The 16,537-nt window shown below is 60.5% G+C and overlaps 12 non-coding genes across 12 annotated transcripts; 6 read left to right on the top strand and 6 right to left on the bottom strand.

Annotated features, from left to right (window-relative positions):
* Positions 1–3,170: 3,170 nt before the first annotated feature.
* Trnal-cag lies at positions 3,171–3,253 on the bottom strand. The gene has a single exon. It is a non-coding gene; the product is annotated as a tRNA-Leu (tRNA).
* A 528-nt stretch (positions 3,254–3,781) lies between these two features.
* Positions 3,782–3,853, top strand: Trnad-guc. The gene has a single exon. It is a non-coding gene; the product is annotated as a tRNA-Asp (tRNA).
* Positions 3,854–4,447: 594 nt separating this feature from the next.
* Positions 4,448–4,519, top strand: Trnag-ucc. The gene has a single exon. It is a non-coding gene; the product is annotated as a tRNA-Gly (tRNA).
* Positions 4,520–4,960: 441 nt separating this feature from the next.
* Positions 4,961–5,032, top strand: Trnae-cuc. The gene has a single exon. It is a non-coding gene; the product is annotated as a tRNA-Glu (tRNA).
* Positions 5,033–6,751: 1,719 nt separating this feature from the next.
* Positions 6,752–6,822, bottom strand: Trnag-gcc. The gene has a single exon. It is a non-coding gene; the product is annotated as a tRNA-Gly (tRNA).
* A 1,974-nt stretch (positions 6,823–8,796) lies between these two features.
* Trnag-gcc lies at positions 8,797–8,867 on the bottom strand. The gene has a single exon. It is a non-coding gene; the product is annotated as a tRNA-Gly (tRNA).
* A 1,644-nt stretch (positions 8,868–10,511) lies between these two features.
* Positions 10,512–10,594, bottom strand: Trnal-cag. The gene has a single exon. It is a non-coding gene; the product is annotated as a tRNA-Leu (tRNA).
* Positions 10,595–11,122: 528 nt separating this feature from the next.
* Trnad-guc lies at positions 11,123–11,194 on the top strand. The gene has a single exon. It is a non-coding gene; the product is annotated as a tRNA-Asp (tRNA).
* Positions 11,195–11,778: 584 nt separating this feature from the next.
* Trnag-ucc lies at positions 11,779–11,850 on the top strand. The gene has a single exon. It is a non-coding gene; the product is annotated as a tRNA-Gly (tRNA).
* Positions 11,851–12,291: 441 nt separating this feature from the next.
* Trnae-cuc lies at positions 12,292–12,363 on the top strand. Its single transcript has one exon. It is a non-coding gene; the product is annotated as a tRNA-Glu (tRNA).
* A 1,723-nt stretch (positions 12,364–14,086) lies between these two features.
* Positions 14,087–14,157, bottom strand: Trnag-gcc. Its single transcript has one exon. It is a non-coding gene; the product is annotated as a tRNA-Gly (tRNA).
* A 1,982-nt stretch (positions 14,158–16,139) lies between these two features.
* On the bottom strand, positions 16,140–16,210 carry Trnag-gcc. Its single transcript has one exon. It is a non-coding gene; the product is annotated as a tRNA-Gly (tRNA).
* Between the last annotated feature and the right edge of the window lie 327 nt (positions 16,211–16,537).

Genomic DNA, 16,537 nt, shown 5'->3' with positions numbered 1-16,537 from the left:
CTGTAATCCTAACTACTCAGGAGGCTGAGATCTAAGGATCACGGTTCAAAGCCAGCCCGGGCAGGAGAGACCGTGAGACTCCTGGACAGCGCCCAGGCCCAGAGTTCAAGCCCCACGACCGACAAAAAAAAAATAATAATAATTCAAGGGCTACAAGAATATTTACCTACTATGCCTCTAGCCTATTAAGCATGAAACCCTAAATTTAAATTCAAGTACACTTCCTCCCCAAAACATTAATTTATGGGTATTTTAGAGATGGATAAATATATTGGATATGTGCTAAATTGCAGACTACCTCCCAGATGAAAGAGTAGCAAGTAGCTTTAGGTGAAGAAAGCATCAACAATCAGGGCAGAAAATAGAAAAGTATTTCTGGCAATATTTTCAGATAGGTTCTTTCCTTCTCTTGTCTTTTTTTTTTTTTTTTTTTTTCTTCTATAATCTAGGTGATGCTTCCATACCTACGGTTTCCTAGGTGGGCTGGGTAGCTTCTGAGTCAGACTAAGCTGATGTGAATCTAAGGAATGAGGAGGAGGAAGCAAAATAAGGGAGACCAAGAGCTCATGACTGCTTACTGAAAGGAAAAGTGAGAGAAAGCCTGTGGAAGGAGGATTGGTTCTGGAGGTGTGAAGCATAGAGAATATGGATATGTGGCCCAAACTGGCTGTATAAAATGGGCCTCCTATGGAGTCAAGAAGAAATTTATTGGAAGTGGGCTGAAGGTAGAATAATATCAAGACCCAGTGGTCAGAGAAAGAAACAGAAAAACACACAGACCAGAGAATCAGAAAGTACTAGAGAAAATATGGCAGAATGACGGGAATATCAAAGCACTGCTCAACATTCAAATACTACAAAGTGTTTACAGTGGTAGGCAAGGATGCAGGACTCAAGAGTAAAATCCCTTCTCAATTAAGATCACCCACACCTTGCAAGGGAAAACTTCATGTTTGAGAAGCAGACACTGTGCAAGTGGTGAGCCTTGAGCCAAGTTGTGGATTATGGTAGATGAGGGGTTTGGGTGGGGTGAGGGTGGAGATGGTAAGTGTCAGACATGCTGTGGCTGAGGGTGGCATAGGGGAGACAGCAGTATTCATGGGGCATGGTAGCACTGGAAGTCCCGGGAGGTCCATGGTATGCACGGATGATAGTGGGGCACGTAGGAGAGCTGAGAACAGGTGTTGTGGCCATTGGAAAAGTGTACTTGTGGGCTGGTTAGTGGTTTGGAGAGAAGGTAGTAACGTTCAGGGGTAGGAGATGACAGGAGGTGGGTTGATGGGGTGCTGGGACAGGATGCAGGTACAGTGTGTGTGTGTGTCAGTGTGTGGGTGTATGTGTTGGAAATGGTGTGAGGTGAAGGACGGGTGAGCAAAGATGTAAGAAGGAATAATTTTCTGTCTGTCTGTGAGCATCTGTGAGTGTGTATGCACACGCGTGCAAAGGCAAATGGCCAAAATAAGGCAGGAGGAGAAGGCAAGGTAGTACTGTGATTGTTGGCTGGGGTGGGTGGGCCCCAGGCACGGTTCCCTGAGTGTCTGTGCCAAAAAGGGGAGGATGTAAGGACTGGGATTCGACCCCACACCTCCAGAGGAGACTGTGACCTGAACACAGCACCTTACACCCTTGGGCCATCCTGATGGCACAGGTAGACAGCAGCTGGAGAAGTAGAAAAAAGAAGTTGGCTCCCAAACAGTCAGTCGGTCCAGGAGGGAGCGGTGGGGCGCCTGGTGCTGCAGGGAAGGGGCGTGGTGAGCGAGGTGTAGACTCACTCCTTTCCGCCTTGCCATCTGGGTCAGGAGGTGCGACGTGTGTGTCCCGCCATGCCGTGCCATGCCGTGTGCCGTGAGTGGCCGAGTGCCATGGTTTCCACAGCCACCAGTACTCTCCAAAGCGTGGATGCCCTCTCTTGACGAAGCTTGCCCGGCCTGGCTGGCCTGGCCTGGCCAGTCTGGTACGATGCACAGGTCAGAGGCACCACTTGCGGTGGCGCGGGGCCGCCCTGCTGTGTTCCCACGGCCCAGGCCCTGTGCTTTCCCTTAGGGGTGCTTTGTGGTGTCCAGGTGGGCGACGCCGGGGCTGGAGCTAAGCCGCCCTGTCCACTCATGCCGGTCATTGTCTTGGCGTGGCCCGGCACCCCTCTGTTCCCTTGTTTTGCCCTGCCCTGCCCTGCCCTGCCCTGCCTTGGCCTTTCCTGGGGTCTGGCTCTCACTGGCGAGCCTCGCCTGGGTGTGCCTCATTGTGAGAGATGTTGGCCAGCGCGGGCAGAGAAAGCAATGCAGCCAGCGCGTCCAACCCCAAGGCAAGCTGTCCCGTGAGGAGGAGGATGGGAAGACAGGGAGCGCGTCAACCCCGGCAGGGTGCTGTGAGAACGGGATGAGAAAAGGGGTGAGTCAGAGGACGGGGTGGGGGGTACGTGGGGCAGAGACTGGTGAACAGGACAAGAAGTCGCACAGGGTTGTCCCCTAGAGCCTCGTGTGCAGAAATGTGCGGCTTTGGGCGAGTGGCTGCCTGGGCCCTGCTGGCGTTAGCCGGTGGTGTGGGATGGGTGGGAGGGCTTTCCAAATGGCACAGGTGTGAGCGGTGCTGGGCTCAGGGCAGCCACCAGTCTGTCTGTCTTTGTCCCTGTGTGGGCTTGTTGGTTAGGGTTGTGTTGGAGGGAAACACTGGGCTTGAGTGTGTGTGTGTGTGTGTGTGTGTGTGTGTGCGCGCATGTCTTTTGTTGTGTGTGGGGGTGTAGAATGGTGGGGGTAAGGGGAGATGGAAGGTGGAGGGTCAGCAGAGCAAGCCACTGGAGGAAAGAAGGAGGGAGCGGTAGATGGAAGGGGTGAAGCTCCACCTGAGTTGGTGGGTCGTGCGTGCGTGCGTGCGTGTGTGTGTGTGTGTGTGTGTGTGTGTGCCTGGGAATGGACTTTGACAGTGGGTAGAAGGCCCTGCCCGCACCCCCCTCAACCCCACGGGTGGGAGGGAGAGAGAGTGCGGGGGGTCGGGGGAGGGAGGAAGGGAGAGTCGAGAGGAGGAGCAAGATACAAGGGAGGCAGCCAGCGGGGAGGGTGGCAAGAAAGCGAGGGCAAGGCAGGAGGAGAAGGCAAGGTAGTGCTGTGATTGTTGGCTGGGGTGGGCGGTCCGCAGGCAGGGTTCCCTGAGTGTCTGTGGCCAAAAGGCGAGGTTGTCAGGAGTGGGATTCGAACCCACGCCTCCAGGGGAGACTGCGACCTGAACGCAGCGCCTTAGACCGCTCGGCCATCCTGACGGCGCGGCGCGGCTGGTGGCTTCTCCTCTCGCCTGGCTGGGGCCAGGCGTGCGCCCTGGCCCTGGCCGGGAGCCGCGTCCACCGGGGTGCGCTTGGCGCGCCGTATTGCCGGCCTGGGGGTCGGAGGGCAAGCGGGGTCAGCGGGGAGGCTTAGGGGCTCAGTCCCGCGAGGTCAAGCGCACGCGCGCCCCCGCGATCGAGCGGCGGCTGCGGGCGGCGTGCAAGCTGGAGGCGCGCAACCAGCCGCTGCGGGCCGGGCCGGCCGGTGCTTCTTGCTCGGGTCCGCACCCACTGGCACCGAGGCGGCGGCGGCGGACAGGTGACCCCGGCCGGCAGGTGGCCCCGGGTGGGTCCTTGGCAGGCGGGTGGGGCGGGGCTTGTGGGGAGAGCGCGGCAGCGCGTGCTTGGGCTTGGGCTTGGGGTCGGAGGCCAGACAGGGCAGATGCGAGCCCCAGGCCGGGGCTGGAGGGCCGCGGGTCCGGGCGGCTGTCGGAGAGGGGCCCGTGTCCCCGACGGCGGGCGGCGTCATCCTCGTTAGTATAGTGGTGAGTATCCCCGCCTGTCACGCGGGAGACCGGGGTTCGATTCCCCGACGGGGAGGCCGCCGTGGCGTTCTTTTTGCCCAGCGCGGCCTCTCTGCTCCAAGGCGTCCTCACTTCAGCAGCTCCAGGCCCCCTGGTCCACCTCTCGGTCGTCGTCGGCGTCTGCCGCCCAGCCACCAGTGGGGACTCACAGACGAGCGAGCGAGCGAGCGAGCGGGCCCTGGCAGTGGGTGTGGTGGGCTGCGGGCCGGACGAAGGAAGACGCTGTGGCTGTCGGCCGTCGCGCCGCCGCGCCCGCGTCCAGCCCGGGAGGCGTGCGGCGCCGGGCTCCGGAGCAGTCAGGCGGCCGGAGCTCGGAGGGCGCCCCGCAGGAACCAGGAGGCTAGGCTGGACCCAACCCGTCCCTTTGCGTGGCTGCGGCAGCCAGCAGCTTCGGGCGTGGCGCAGGACGGGCCGTGTGTGGCTCGGGCTGGCCCGGCAGCGCCGCGTGTCCCAGCCCACAGGGAAGTGAGGTGCGAGACACGCGCTGCGCCCACCCGCACCCGCGCCCACCCGCACCCGCACCCGCACCGGCAACCCCCGCCTCCTTCCCCGCAGGAGCTGTGGCCCGCGCCAGTCCCCGGCGTCCTGTGTGCGCTGGCCGTGGCGTGTGGCGTTGGTGGTATAGTGGTGAGCATAGCTGCCTTCCAAGCAGTTGACCCGGGTTCGATTCCCGGCCAACGCAACGCAGTACCAGGCCACTCAATGCAGCCGGCCGACCTTTTAGCCAGCTCCAGCTGTGGCTCGGGCCTGCGGGAGGGAGCAGAGGGCGTGGGTGCCGGAGTGCACGCGTGTTGTGTTGGACACTGCCGCAGCCGGCCGGGATTGCGGGCTGCTCGCGGCTACAGGCAGGAGGAGAGCTGCCGCTGGGTTTGGCTTGGCTTGGCTTGGCTTGGCTGACGGGGAGGGAGCTAGGGAGGAGGAGGGGAGAGGGGGAAAGGGGGCAGGCGGAGGGGGAGGGCGAGGGGGAGGTCGGCCAGGCAACCGGCTCGCCAGTGTCCTTGTCTTTTTGGCCAGCCATACCTCCAACCCATGGGGCCGGTGGATGGCAGGCGTCCAGCGGCGGTGAGTGTCCGGCAGCGCTGCTCGTTTGCAGGAGGAGTGCTCGGTGCAGGCAGTGGCACGCTCCCTGGTGGTCTAGTGGTTAGGATTCGGCGCTCTCACCGCCGCGGCCCGGGTTCGATTCCCGGTCAGGGAAGCCTTTCTTCTTCCTTTCCCACTTTCACTTGCCTTCTTCACTGCCCTTCCACTTCCCATCACACAACTCCACCCACCCCCTTTTGGGACTAGCGCTCCTCCCAGGCCCCCACCAACACACCTGCTGCGCACTCACCCTTCCTCCTGCAGGCAGCATCACTGCTTGGCTGCTTGTTCTCCTGCCTTGTACCCCACCCTGCCGCCTTCAGCTTCTTCCCTTTGCTTTTCCCTTCCTTAGCCAACGTCTCCCTTTCCTCATCTGGCCACCCCAGAACTCTCCCGGCCTGGCCAGCTGACAGAGGAATGCTGACACTGCACCAACACCACCAGCCTATCCTAGCACGAGTGTGCTTGTGAGCAGCAGTGCTCCCGCGCGTGGGCTCGTGCGCGCACACAGACACACACACACACACACACACCATCCACACCTGAGTCAAGTGCCTGACTTCCTTCTTGAATCTTACTGAGCCTCCACTCACCTTTCTCCAGCCTCAGCCCATCACAATCTCCAAACCCAGTCTTCCAATCCACCACTCACTCACCCCACACTCCACCACTGGCCCATCCACTGCCTGCCTCTCTCCCTTTCCCTCCCGCTCTCACCCTCCCTGCCTCCTTCCCTCCTGTGTTGCATCACTCCCTCCGTCTTTCACTCCCTCTGTCCCTCTGTCCTGCTCTCCTTCCTTTCCTACCACCCTCAAGGACTCCCTCACCTCACTCACCTGCTTGTTCCCTTGCATATCCCCTTCCCCCTGAGCTGCTCCCCCCACCCCCAACCCTAAGCTCAGGCATTCTTCCCTCTGGCTCATTTGATCACCCGCTCACTGCAACATATACAAGTCTCTCTCCGATTCTCTCAGGCATCTATCCCTTCCTGCACACCTACCCTTCCCTCGCTCTAGCTGTCACTTGTGCAACCTCCAGCTCACTCACTCACTCACTCACTCACTCGGAGGGGGGGATGGATGGATGGATGAATGGATGGATGGATGGATGGGTGGATGGATGGATGGAGGAAGGGAGAGAGGGAGGGATTGGGAGAGTGATGGACCTCCATCCACACTTTTCACACACTTCAAGCTATTTACAGTGGTAGGCTAGTGGTAAGGAAGGCTCAAGAGTAAAATCTCTTCTCCATCCAGACCACCTACACCTTACCTTGTAAGGGACAAGTTCATGTTTGAGAAGGCAATTCAGTGATGCCCGAGGAGCAGACACTGTGCAAGTGGTGAGCCTTGAGCCAAGTTGCGTATTACGGGAGATGAGGGGTTTGGGTGGGGTGAGGGTGGAGATGGTAGGTGTCAGCTGTGCTGCTGCGGGGATTCGAAGACATGCTGTGGCTGCGGGTGGCATAGGGGAGACAGCAGTATTCATGGGGCATGGTAGCACTGGAAGTCCCGGGAGGTCCATGGTATGCACGGATGATAGTGGGGCACGTAGGAGAGCTGAGAACAGGTGTTGTGGCCATTGGAAAAGTGTACTTGTGGGCTGGTTAGTGGTTTGGAGAGAGGGGGTAGGACAGGTCAGGAGGGGGGTTGATGGGGTGGCGGGGCAGGATGCAGGTACAGTGTGGTGGGGTATGTGTGTGTGTGTGTTTGAAATGGTGTGAGGTGAAGGACTAGTGGGCAAAGATGGAAGAAGGAATATTTTCTGTCTGACTGTGAGCGTGTGTGCACACGCGTGCATAGGCTAAGGGCCAAAATAAGGTCTAGCAATGAACTGCATGGGCCGGGAATCGAACCGGGGCCTCCCGCGTGGCAGGCGAGAATTCTACCACTGAACCACCCATGCACAGTCGTCGGAGGCCGTCTGCTCAAGGCACAGATGTGCACCCAGGCTGGCCAGGCATAGCTGTTGCCTGCCTGCCCTCTCTGAGCAACTGCTGGCTTCACGTGCGCGCCGGGGTCCGCGGTGGCACAGGATCCATGATGGTACAGGGGGCCAGGCCATGGGCAAGTAGAAAGAAAGGCTGGCTCCCAGACGGTGGGCTCAGGAGGGGGTCGTGGGTGCCTACTGCTGCAGGGAGGGGGTGGGGTGGGCGGGGAGTGCGCTTTCCCTATCCTGTGCCATCCCTGCTGGACTGCCTATTGGGTTCAGCGTTGTATGTCCGTCAGGACAATGGACGTGCCGTGCCGTGTGCCGTGAGTGGCTGAGCGCCACAATTTCCTTGGCTACCTGCATTCTCCAAAGCGTGGATGTCCTCTCCTGACAAAGCTCGCCTGTCCAGTCCTCTCCTGTCCTGTCTGGTCTGACGTGCAGGTCAGCGGCATCACTCCTGGCGCCGAGGGGCTGCCCTGATATGTTCCTATGGCCCAGGCCATGTGCTTTCTACTTGGGGTGCTTGGTGGTGTCCATGTGGTGAGTGCTGGAGCTGTGGCTAACCACCCACGTGACCCAGACTTAAGGCTTTGGCCCTAAGCTCCACACTCCACACACCTGAGCCATTGTTTCGGCTCGTCACCCCTACTCTGCTCTACTCCGCTCCGCTCCGCTCTGCTCTGCTCTGCTCTGCTCTACTCTGTTTTGTGCTGCCTTGCTCCCATTTCCACTTCCTGTCTGATTGCAGCGGTGGTGGTGGTGGTGGTGGTGGTGGTCTGGCTATCACTGGTGGCTATTGCCTCACTGTGCCTCATCGTGAGAGGTGTTGGCCAATCTGGGAGGGGAAAGACATCCCCCTTCCCATTTCTGAGCCAAGCAGTCTCAAGAGGAGAAGGAGGACCGTTTCCCAGCAAGACACAGATAGCATCATCCTCAGCAGGGTGCAGAGAGAATGGAAGGGGTTGGGGACATGGTAGGAAGACACAGAGGTCCCGAGGACTGTTGACCAGATCAGGAGGTCACCCTGGGCGCTTCTAGAGTCCCCATCCCCCATGTGGCTTTTGGAAGAGTGACTGCCCAGAGACCGGCAGAGGGTCACACAGACACACAGATAGATACACACTCACACACACACACACACACACACACACACACACACACACACAGACTCCCCCCCTACACACACACAGAATAGGATTGGGAGAATGACTCTATACCCCCGCCCTTCACACACTGCATGGTGTGCTCAGTGGTTGAGTAGCGGTAGGCAAAGCTAGTGCACAAGAGAATGGTGGCGTCACTTCTCCACTGAGACCAAACCTGCACGGGGCGAGTTTATGTAATGAAGTCTAGTGACATGTAATGAAGTCCAGGCACAGGCTCATACAGTGATGCCCAAGGAGCAGACGAGGTGCAAGTGGTGAGCCTTGAACCAAGGTGTGGGAGATGAGGAGTTGTGGGTGGGGTGGGGGTGGAGACAGGTGTGGGTGTCAGCCGTGGTGCAGTGGGGGTATTCGAAGACATGCTGTGGCTCTGGGCGACCCAGTGAAGGTGGCCATGTGCACATGGGGTGATTCTATGGGGAGTCCTGAGAGGTCCCTGGTGTGCACGGATGACGGTGGGGCCTGGTGGGAGAGCAGGGAGCAGGTGTTGTGGCCACTGGGAAAGTGGAGTGTGTGGACTAGATAGGAGTTTGAAGCGAGGGTGGTAATGTCCATGGGTAGGAGCTATCAGAGGGTGAGGAGATTGTGTGGCAGGCTGGGATGAAGGTGCAGTGTGGTGGGCTGTTTTTGTGTTTGTGTGAAATGGGTTAGAGTGAAGGAGTGGTGGGCGAGGAAGGGAAAAGGAATAGTTGTGTTTGCCAGTGCATGTGCATGTGCATGTGTGTAAATGAGGGAAGTAAGGAGCAGAGCACACACCGGAGCAAAATGTGCTGTGGTAGTGCATTGCATGGGCCGGGAATCGAACCCGGGCCTCCCGCGTGGCAGGCGAGAATTCTACCACTGAACCACCCATGCATAGACGGTGTGCTGTCTCTGGGTATGCCCCAGATGTGCTCCCAGGTCGGCGAGGGCCGGCCGTTGACTTCCTGCCCTCCGAGCAAGTGCTGGCTTCAAGAGTGCGCCGGGATCCTGGATGGCACAGGGAGCCAGCGGCTGGGCAAGTAGAAAAAAAGGTTGGCTCCCAAACAGTCAGTCGGTCCAGGAGGGAGCGGTGGGGCGCCCGGTGCTGCAGGGAAGGGGCGTGGTGAGCGAGGTGTAGACTCACTCCTTTCCGCCTTGCCATCTGGGTCAGGAGGTGCGACGTGTGTGTCCCGCCATGCCGTGCCATGCCGTGTGCCGTGAGTGGCCGAGTGCCATGGTTTCCACAGCCACCAGTACTCTCCAAAGCGTGGATGCCCTCTCTTGACGAAGCTTGCCCGGCCTGGCTGGCCTGGCCTGGCCAGTCTGGTACGATGCACAGGTCAGAGGCACCACTTGCGGTGGCGCGGGGCCGCCCTGCTGTGTTCCCACGGCCCAGGCCCTGTGCTTTCCCTTAGGGGTGCTTTGTGGTGTCCAGGTGGGCGACGCCGGGGCTGGAGCTAAGCCGCCCTGTCCACTCATGCCGGTCATTGTCTTGGCGTGGCCCGGCACCCCTCTGTTCCCTTGTTTTGCCCTGCCCTGCCCTGCCCTGCCCTGCCTTGGCCTTTCCTGGGGTCTGGCTCTCACTGGCGAGCCTCGCCTGGGTGTGCCTCATTGTGAGAGATGTTGGCCAGCGCGGGCAGAGAAAGCAATGCAGCCAGCGCGTCCAACCCCAAGGCAAGCTGTCCCGTGAGGAGGAGGATGGGAAGACAGGGAGCGCGTCAACCCCGGCAGGGTGCTGTGAGAACGGGATGAGAAAAGGGGTGAGTCAGAGGACGGGGTGGGGGGTACGTGGGGCAGAGACTGGTGAACAGGACAAGAAGTCGCACAGGGTTGTCCCCTAGAGCCTCGTGTGCAGAAATGTGCGGCTTTGGGCGAGTGGCTGCCTGGGCCCTGCTGGCGTTAGCCGGTGGTGTGGGATGGGTGGGAGGGCTTTCCAAATGGCACAGGTGTGAGCGGTGCTGGGCTCAGGGCAGCCACCAGTCTGTCTGTCTTTGTCCCTGTGTGGGCTTGTTGGTTAGGGTTGTGTTGGAGGGAAACACTGGGCTTGAGTGTGTGTGTGTGTGTGTGTGTGTGTGTGCGCGCATGTCTTTTGTTGTGTGTGGGGGTGTAGAATGGTGGGGGTAAGGGGAGATGGAAGGTGGAGGGTCAGCAGAGCAAGCCACTGGAGGAAAGAAGGAGGGAGCGGTAGATGGAAGGGGTGAAGCTCCACCTGAGTTGGTGGGTCGTGCGTGCGTGCGTGTGTGTGTGTGTGTGTGTGTGTGTGTGTGCCTGGGAATGGACTTTGACAGTGGGTAGAAGGCCCTGCCCGCACCCCCCTCAACCCCACGGGTGGGAGGGAGAGAGAGTGCGGGGGGTCGGGGGAGGGAGGAAGGGAGAGTCGAGAGGAGGAGCAAGATACAAGGGAGGCAGCCAGCGGGGAGGGTGGCAAGAAAGCGAGGGCAAGGCAGGAGGAGAAGGCAAGGTAGTGCTGTGATTGTTGGCTGGGGTGGGCGGTCCGCAGGCAGGGTTCCCTGAGTGTCTGTGGCCAAAAGGCGAGGTTGTCAGGAGTGGGATTCGAACCCACGCCTCCAGGGGAGACTGCGACCTGAACGCAGCGCCTTAGACCGCTCGGCCATCCTGACGGCGCGGCGCGGCTGGTGGCTTCTCCTCTCGCCTGGCTGGGGCCAGGCGTGCGCCCTGGCCCTGGCCGGGAGCCGCGTCCACCGGGGTGCGCTTGGCGCGCCGTATTGCCGGCCTGGGGGTCGGAGGGCAAGCGGGGTCAGCGGGGAGGCTTAGGGGCTCAGTCCCGCGAGGTCAAGCGCACGCGCGCCCCCGCGATCGAGCGGCGGCTGCGGGCGGCGTGCAAGCTGGAGGCGCGCAACCAGCCGCTGCGGACCGGGCCGGCCGGTGCTTCTTGCTCGGGTCCGCACCCACTGGCACCGAGGCGGCGGCGGCGGACAGGTGACCCCGGCCGGCAGGTGGCCCCGGGTGGGTCCTTGGCAGGCGGGTGGGGCGGGGCTTGTGGGGAGAGCGCGGCAGCGCGTGCTTGGGCTTGGGCTTGGGGTCGGAGGCCAGACAGGGCAGATGCGAGCCCCAGGCCGGGGCTGGAGGGCCGCGGGTCCGGGCGGCTGTCGGAGAGGGGCCCGTGTCCCCGACGGCGGGCGGCGTCATCCTCGTTAGTATAGTGGTGAGTATCCCCGCCTGTCACGCGGGAGACCGGGGTTCGATTCCCCGACGGGGAGGCCGCCGTGGCGTTCTTTTTGCCCAGCGCGGCCTCTCTGCTCCAAGGCGTCCTCACTTCAGCAGCTCCAGGCCCCCTGGTCCACCTCTCGGTCGTCGTCGGCGTCTGCCGCCCAGCCACCAGTCGGGACTCACAGACGAGCGAGCGAGCGAGCGAGCGGGCCCTGGCAGTGGGTGTGGTGGGCTGCGGGCCGGACGAAGGACGACGCTGTGGCTGTCGGCCGTCGCGCCGCCACGCCCGCGTCCAGCCCGGGAGGCGTGCGGCGCCGGGCTCCGGAGCAGTCAGGCGGCCGGAGCTCGGAGGGCGCCCCGCAGGAACCAGGAGGCTAGGCTGGACCCAACCCGTCCCTTTGCGTGGCTGCGGCAGCCAGCAGCTTCGGGCGTGGCGCAGGACGGGCCGTGTGTGGCTCGGGCTGGCCCGGCAGCGCCGCGTGTCCCAGCCCACAGGGAAGTGAGGTGCGAGACACGCGCTGCGCCCACCCGCACCCGCACCCGCACCCGCACCGGCAACCCCCGCCTCCTTCCCCGCAGGAGCTGTGGCCCGCGCCAGTCCCCGGCGTCCTGTGTGCGCTGGCCGTGGCGTGTGGCGTTGGTGGTATAGTGGTGAGCATAGCTGCCTTCCAAGCAGTTGACCCGGGTTCGATTCCCGGCCAACGCAACGCAGTACCAGGCCACTCAATGCAGCCGGCCGACCTTTTAGCCAGCTCCAGCTGTGGCTCGGGCCTGCGGGAGGGAGCAGAGGGCGTGGGTGCCGGAGTGCACGCGTGTTGTGTTGGACACTGCCGCAGCCGGCCGGGATTGCGGGCTGCTCGCGGCTACAGGCAGGAGGAGAGCTGCCGCTGGGTTTGGCTTGGCTTGGCTTGGCTTGGCTGACGGGGAGGGAGCTAGGGAGGAGGAGGGGAGAGGGGGAAAGGGGGCAGGCGGAGGGGGAGGGCGAGGGGGAGGTCGGCCAGGCAACCGGCTCGCCAGTGTCCTTGTCTTTTTGGCCAGCCATACCTCCAACCCATGGGGCCGGTGGATGGCAGGCGTCCAGCGGCGGTGAGTGTCCGGCAGCGCTGCTCGTTTGCAGGAGGAGTGCTCGGTGCAGGCAGTGGCACGCTCCCTGGTGGTCTAGTGGTTAGGATTCGGCGCTCTCACCGCCGCGGCCCGGGTTCGATTCCCGGTCAGGGAAGCCTTTCTTCTTCCTTTCCCACTTTCACTTGCCTTCTTCACTGCCCTTCCACTTCCCATCACACAACTCCACCCACCCCCTTTTGGGACTAGCGCTCCTCCCAGGCCCCCACCAACACACCTGCTGCGCACTCACCCTTCCTCCTGCAGGCAGCATCACTGCTTGGCTGCTTGTTCCCCTGCCTTGTACCCCACCCTGCCGCCTTCAGCTTCTTCCCTTTGCTTTTCCCTTCCTTAGCCAACGTCTCCCTTTCCTCATCTGGCCACCCCAGAACTCTCCCGGCCTGGCCAGCTGACAGAGGAATGCTGACACTGCACCAACACCACCAGCCTATCCTAGCACGAGTGTGCTTGTGAGCAGCAGTGCTCCCGCGCGTGGGCTCGTGCGCGCACACAGACACACACACACACACACACACACACCATCCACACCTGAGTCAAGTGCCTGACTTCCTTCTTGAATCTTACTGAGCCTCCACTCACCTTTCTCCAGCCTCAGCCCATCACAATCTCCAAACCCAGTCTTCCAATCCACCACTCACTCACCCCACACTCCACCACTGGCCCATCCACTGCCTGCCTCTCTCCCTTTCCCTCCCGCTCTCACCCTCCCTGCCTCCTTCCCTCCTGTGTTGCATCACTCCCTCCGTCTTTCACTCCCTCTGTCCCTCTGTCCTGCTCTCCTTCCTTTCCTACCACCCTCAAGGACTCCCTCACCTCACTCACCTGCTTGTTCCCTTGCATATCCCCTTCCCCCTGAGCTGCTCCCCCCACCCCCAACCCTAAGCTCAGGCATTCTTCCCTCTGGCTCATTTGATCACCCGCTCACTGCAACATATACAAGTCTCTCTCCGATTCTCTCAGGCATCTATCCCTTCCTGCACACCTACCCTTCCCTCGCTCTAGCTGTCACTTGTGCAACCTCCAGCTCACTCACTCACTCACTCACTCACTCGGAGGGGGGGATGGATGGATGGATGAATGGATGGATGGATGGATGGGTGGATGGATGGATGGAGGAAGGGAGAGAGGGAGGGATTGGGAGAGTGATGGACCTCCATCCACACTTTTCACACACTTCAAGCTATTTACAGTGGTAGGCTAGTGGTAAGGAAGGCTCAAGAGTAAAATCTCTTCTCCATCCAGACCACCTACACCTTACCTTGTAAGGGACAAGTTCATGTTTGAGAAGGCAATTCAGTGATGCCCGAGGAGCAGACACTGTGCAAGTGGTGAGCCTTGAGCCAAGTTGCGTATTACGGGAGATGAGGGGTTTGGGTGGGGTGAGGGTGGAGATGGTAGGTGTCAGCTGTGCTGCTGCGGGGATTCGAAGACATGCTGTGGCTGCGGGTGGCATAGGGGAGACAGCAGTATTCATGGGGCATGGTAGCACTGGAAGTCCCGGGAGGTCCATGGTATGCACGGATGATAGTGGGGCACGTAGGAGAGCTGAGAACAGGTGTTGTGGCCATTGGAAAAGTGTACTTGTGGGCTGGTTAGTGGTTTGGAGAGAGGGGGTAGGACAGGTCAGGAGGGGGGTTGATGGGGTGGCGGGGCAGGATGCAGGTACAGTGTGGTGGGGTATGTGTGTGTGTGTGTTTGAAATGGTGTGAGGTGAAGGACTAGTGGGCAAAGATGGAAGAAGGAATATTTTCTGTCTGACTGTGAGCGTGTGTGCACACGCGTGCATAGGCTAAGGGCCAAAATAAGGTCTAGCAATGAACTGCATGGGCCGGGAATCGAACCGGGGCCTCCCGCGTGGCAGGCGAGAATTCTACCACTGAACCACCCATGCACAGTCGTCGGAGGCCGTCTGCTCAAGGCACAGATGTGCACCCAGGCTGGCCAGGCATAGCTGTTGCCTGCCTGCCCTCTCTGAGCAACTGCTGGCTTCACGTGCGCGCCGGGGTCCGCGGTGGCACAGGATCCATGATGGTACAGGGGGCCAGGCCATGGGCAAGTAGAAAGAAAGGCTGGCTCCCAGACGGTGGGCTCAGGAGGGGGTCGTGGGTGCCTACTGCTGCAGGGAGGGGGTGGGGTGGGCGGGGAGTGCGCTTTCCCTATCCTGTGCCATCCCTGCTGGACTGCCTATTGGGTTCAGCGTTGTATGTCCGTCAGGACAATGGACGTGCCGTGCCGTGTGCCGTGAGTGGCTGAGCGCCACAATTTCCTTGGCTACCTGCATTCTCCAAAGCGTGGATGTCCTCTCCTGACAAAGCTCGCCTGTCCAGTCCTCTCCTGTCCTGTCTGGTCTGACGTGCAGGTCAGCGGCATCACTCCTGGCGCCGAGGGGCTGCCCTGATATGTTCCTATGGCCCAGGCCATGTGCTTTCTACTTGGGGTGCTTGGTGGTGTCCATGTGGTGAGTGCTGGAGCTGTGGCTAACCACCCACGTGACCCAGACTTAAGGCTTTGGCCCTAAGCTCCACACTCCACACACCTGAGCCATTGTTTCGGCTCGTCACCCCTACTCTGCTCTACTCCGCTCCGCTCCGCTCTGCTCTGCTCTGCTCTGCTCTACTCTGTTTTGTGCTGCCTTGCTCCCATTTCCACTTCCTGTCTGATTGCAGCGGTGGTGGTGGTGGTGGTGGTGGTGGTCTGGCTATCACTGGTGGCTATTGCCTCACTGTGCCTCATCGTGAGAGGTGTTGGCCAATCTGGGAGGGGAAAGACATCCCCCTTCCCATTTCTGAGCCAAGCAGTCTCAAGAGGAGAAGGAGGACCGTTTCCCAGCAAGACACAGATAGCATCATCCTCAGCAGGGTGCAGAGAGAATGGAAGGGGTTGGGGACATGGTAGGAAGACACAGAGGTCCCGAGGACTGTTGACCAGATCAGGAGGTCACCCTGGGCGCTTCTAGAGTCCCCATCCCCCATGTGGCTTTTGGAAGAGTGACTGCCCAGAGACCGGCAGAGGGTCACACAGACACACAGATAGATACACACTCACACACACACACACACACACACACACACACACACACACACACACACACAGACTCCCCCCCTACACACACACAGAATAGGATTGGGAGAATGACTCTATACCCCCGCCCTTCACACACTGCATGGTGTGCTCAGTGGTTGAGTAGCGGTAGGCAAAGCTAGTGCACAAGAGAATGGTGGCGTCACTTCTCCACTGAGACCAAACCTGCACGGGGCGAGTTTATGTAATGAAGTCTAGTGACATGTAATGAAGTCCAGGCACAGGCTCATACAGTGATGCCCAAGGAGCAGACGAGGTGCAAGTGGTGAGCCTTGAACCAAGGTGTGGGAGATGAGGAGTTGTGGGTGGGGTGGGGGTGGAGACAGGTGTGGGTGTCAGCCGTGGTGCAGTGGGGGTATTCGAAGACATGCTGTGGCTCTGGGCGACCCAGTGAAGGTGGCCATGTGCACATGGGGTGATTCTATGGGGAGTCCTGAGAGGTCCCTGGTGTGCACGGATGACGGTGGGGCCTGGTGGGAGAGCAGGGAGCAGGTGTTGTGGCCACTGGGAAAGTGGAGTGTGTGGACTAGATAGGAGTTTGAAGCGAGGGTGGTAATGTCCATGGGTAGGAGCTATCAGAGGGTGAGGAGATTGTGTGGCAGGCTGGGATGAAGGTGCAGTGTGGTGGGCTGTTTTTGTGTTTGTGTGAAATGGGTTAGAGTGAAGGAGTGGTGGGCGAGGAAGGGAAAAGGAATAGTTGTGTTTGCCAGTGCATGTGCATGTGCATGTGTGTAAATGAGGGAAGTAAGGAGCAGAGCACACACCGGAGCAAAATGTGCTGTGGTAGTGCATTGCATGGGCCGGGAATCGAACCCGGGCCTCCCGCGTGGCAGGCGAGAATTCTACCACTGAACCACCCATGCATAGACGGTGTGCTGTCTCTGGGTATGCCCCAGATGTGCTCCCAGGTCGGCGAGGGCCGGCCGTTGACTTCCTGCCCTCCGAGCAAGTGCTGGCTTCAAGAGTGCGCCGGGATCCTGGATGGCACAGGGAGCCAGCGGCTGGGCAAGTAGAAAAAAAGGTTGGCTCCCAAACAGTCAGTCGGTCCAGGAGGGAGCGGTGGGGCGCCCGGTGCTGCAGGGAAGGGGCGTGGTGAGCGAGGTGTAGACTCACTCCTTTCCGCCTTGCCATCTGGGTCAGGAGGTGCGACGTGTGTGTCCCGCCATGCCGTGCCATGCCGTGTGCCGTGA

Source organism: Dipodomys spectabilis, unplaced genomic scaffold, assembly GCF_019054845.1.
Source record: "Dipodomys spectabilis isolate Male_0828 unplaced genomic scaffold, ASM1905484v1 ptg000069l, whole genome shotgun sequence".
NCBI classification, from domain to species: domain Eukaryota; kingdom Metazoa; phylum Chordata; class Mammalia; order Rodentia; family Heteromyidae; genus Dipodomys; species Dipodomys spectabilis.
The sequence above is the reverse complement of the archived record's forward strand: the minus strand, read 5'-3'. Positions and strand labels throughout refer to the sequence as shown.